The following is a 3,794-nucleotide window of genomic DNA, read 5'->3' on the forward strand; positions in this document are numbered from 1 at the left end:
AATACAGATGACAGAGGCTCTTATCAAATGACACCCATGGGATGCAATCAGCAAAATCTAGATTTTATAAATATAAGCAAGTATATGAAGTTTATGATGACTACCCATTAAGCTAAGCTGTACAAGCTCTAATCTTTAGCATATGGACATCATCTAGTACAATAGCACCATACAATCACTGATCATACATAGCACATGTAGGTCAAATAATTTCTCATCAACATTCTTTATTTTTTTTATTTTTATTTTTTGAGATGGAGTTTCACTCTTGCTGCCCAGGCTGGAGTGCAATGGCGCGATCTTGACTCACTGCAACCTCCGCCTCCTGGGTTCAAGCAGTTCTCCTGCCTCAGCCTCCCAAGTAGCTGGAATTACAGGCATGTGCGACCATGCCCAGCTAAGTTTGTATTTTTAGTAGAGATGGGGTTTCATCATGTTAGTCAGGCTGGTCTTGAACTCCTGACCTCAGGTGATCCACCTGCCTTGGCCTCCCAAAGTGCTGGGATTACAAGCATGAGCCACCATGCTCGGCTTCTCATCAACATTCTTATCACCCCCAAATAAATTCCTTGACTACCAAGCTTCGAGAAACCAACAACCCACATGGGAAGTATGCCCCTCCTAACTCTGGACCATAAAACTTTGGGGTTTCTAGACTGAAACTATACCTAGTGTCTGGCTCTTACTTCAAGGCTATATTAATAACACTATGATCACCAACTCATTCCCCTTAAATAAGACATCTTGATGGACTAGTGACTATCTGCTTCATGATCACTCACGGATGATCTATATAACTATAAAACAAACAATTTGTTTTTTTAACAAATGAATTGTAAGAAAAAAAGACATGATTGGAAATCTATGCATTAAGAGATGTTAAAGACATATGAACCAATTGCAATATATAGACTTTATTTGAATCCCAATTCAAACAAGCTATAGGAAAAAAGTTACAATAACATGTATGACATAATTGGAATTCTGGGTATTTACTAGTTATTTTTAATTGATTCTTAGGTGTGATACTGTATTTATACATGTGAAAGGAGCCCTTATATCTTCTTGAGATAGGTACTGAAAGATTTACAGATGAAATATGATATCTGGGCTATGCTTCAAAATAGTGTGGGAGGAGCAAATGGATGGGGATGTAAACTTGGCCATGAGTTGAGACACATTCCTCCTGTTTAAGCTGGTGAGTAGTACAGAGGGATTCATTAAAGTCATTGATCTACTCTTGCCTATATTGGAAGCTTCCGTAATTAAAAATTTTAAAAAAAGGAAAGAGACAAATTGTAATAACAATATTACCCTGTTGGAGTATGAATGTTATGAATGCTTGTTAGTTTTCAACATTGATAGAAAAAAAAGCATCAAGATCATTGTAAAAATGTAAGTGTAACATCAGATAAATAAAAATAAGATATATAATTTTCTAATAATTAGGAGAGGAAAAGATTTAAGATCTTCGAAATTCATTAAAAGGAAGAAGGGAAATACAGAAACAACACAATGGGAAAGTTTTCTTGTGTTTAGTTAATCCAAGTGATTCCCTTTGTGTAAAGGAAACCCTATGTGTTTATAAATGCATAGAAGAAAAAAATAGAAGCTCAGATGCTTAACTCCGAGGAGGTTATTGGGATTTCAGTGGGAATAAAGGCAGACTCTCATCTTATTTTACCTACTTGTATGATGGATAACTTTAGGTGTCAACTTGATTGAATTAAGGAATATCTAGATAGCTGGTAAAGCATTATTTTGGGGTGTGTATGTGACGGTGTTTCCGGAGGAGATTGGTGCATTAGTTGGTGGACTGTGTGGGGAAGATCCCTCTTAATGTGGGTTGCACAATCCAATTGACTAGGGTCATGGATACACCAAAAAGTCAAAAGAAAGGCAAATTTACTCTCTTCCTCCTGGAACTGGGGCACCCTCTTCTCTTGGTCTCAGACATCAGAACTCCAGGTACTCCAGACTTTGGACTTTGGAACTTGAATCAGCAGTCCTCCCCCTTCAGGTCATTAAACCTTTGGCCTCAGACTAAGAGTTACACCCCCAGCTTCCCTGGTTCTGAGTCCTTTGGACTTGGACTGAGCCACGCTACTGGCATCCCTGGGTTTCCAGCTTGCAGACAGCCTGTTGCAGGATTTCTCAGCCACCATAATCATATAAGCCAATTACCCTAATAAATGCCTCTTCATCTAAGTATGTATGTATGTATGTATGTATGTATGTATGTATGTATGTATCTATCTATCAATACTATCAATCCTCTATTCATCCATCCATCCATTCTGTTGTTTCTGTCTCTCTGGAGAACTCTGACTAATACAACTTGATATCACTTAAATTTTTAATATAAAGCTTTGAAACTTTATTAAAATACCACAAAAAGAGATTATAAATTTCAGTCATACATAGGGACTGGTTGGCCCTGAATTTCAAACTCAATTTTCTGGAGTAGGGCCCATGTACCACTTTTTACCTCTACTCCGGTGATTCTATGGAAGTAAACCAGCAATCACACTACAAGAAACCAAGTTGAGGGGTCACAGAACTTGGCAAGGCTGAGAAGAAGGGTTAGTGGAAATGAGGGAGCAGCAAAAGTGACTGGGTGGCTATTGTGATAGGTAGAGAGAATAATCCTTTTTATTAGACGGAGTTTGACTCTTGTTGCCCAGGCTGGAGGGCAATGGCCGATCTTGGCTCACTGCAACCTCTGCCTCCCAGGTTCAAATGACTCTCCTGCCTCAGCCTCCCAAGTAGCTGGGATTACAGGCGCCCACCACCATGCCCAGCTAATATTTGCATTTTTAGTAGAGACAGGGTTTCACCATGTTGGCCAGGCTGGTCTCGAACTCCTGACCTCAGGTAATCTGCCCGTCTTGGCCTCCCAAAGTTCTGGGATTACCAGGCATGAGCCACCGCACCTGGCCTGAGGTTAACATTTAAATGGGTAGACTGAGTAAAACAGATTGCCCTCCTTAATGTGGATGGGCCTCATCCAATGAGTTAGTGGCCTGAATAGAACAAAAAGACTGACCCTTCCCTTTGTGAGAGGGAATTTTTCCTCTTCAGATTCAAACTGAAACATTGGCTCTTCTTGAATTTTGAGCCTTGCTGGCCTTCAGGAACTACACCATCAGCTCTCCTCGTTCTCCGGTCTTTGAACTCAGGCTGGACCTACATCATCAGCCCTTCTGGGTCTCTAGCTTGTTGACTCACCCTGCAGATCTTGGGACTTTCTAGTCTCTATAGTTATGTGAGCTAATTCTTTTTTTTAATCCTGCGGGAGAGGAGGAAGTTGCACCATTCCTGGAGGTACCGCAATACCAGGTTACTGCATGGAGTAGATGGAACAAGCTCCTATTTTATCTCCCTTCTCCAAAAATTTATTTTATATATTATGCCCAAATAGAGGACACATCAGATATTAAACTGATAAGAATAGTGATATGATTTGGCTGTGTCTGCACCCAAATCTCATCTTGAATTGTAGCTCCCATAATTCCCATGTGTTGTGAGAGGGACCCAGTGGGAGGTAACTGAATCATGGGGGTGGGTCTTTCCCATGCTGTTCTTGTGATAGTGAGTAAGTCTCATGAGAGTTTATGGTTTTATAAAAGGGAGTTCCTACACAAGCTCCCTTGCCTGCCACCATGTAAAACGTGACTTTGCTCCTCCTTTGCCTTCCATCATGATTGTGAGGCCTCCCCAGCCATGTGGAACTGTGAGTCAATTAAACTTCTTTCCTTTATAAATTACCCACTTCTCAAGTATGTCTTTATTAG

At 40.4% G+C, this 3,794-nt stretch overlaps 1 pseudogene; it reads right to left on the minus strand.

The window, feature by feature from the left end:
• Window positions 1–3,302: 3,302 nt before the first annotated feature.
• On the minus strand, window positions 3,303–3,465 carry LOC112208537 (U2 spliceosomal RNA; annotated as a pseudogene).
• Window positions 3,466–3,794: the final 329 nt, after the last annotated feature.

Source organism: Pan troglodytes, chromosome 13 (assembly GCF_028858775.2).
Source record: "Pan troglodytes isolate AG18354 chromosome 13, NHGRI_mPanTro3-v2.0_pri, whole genome shotgun sequence".
NCBI classification, from domain to species: domain Eukaryota; kingdom Metazoa; phylum Chordata; class Mammalia; order Primates; family Hominidae; genus Pan; species Pan troglodytes.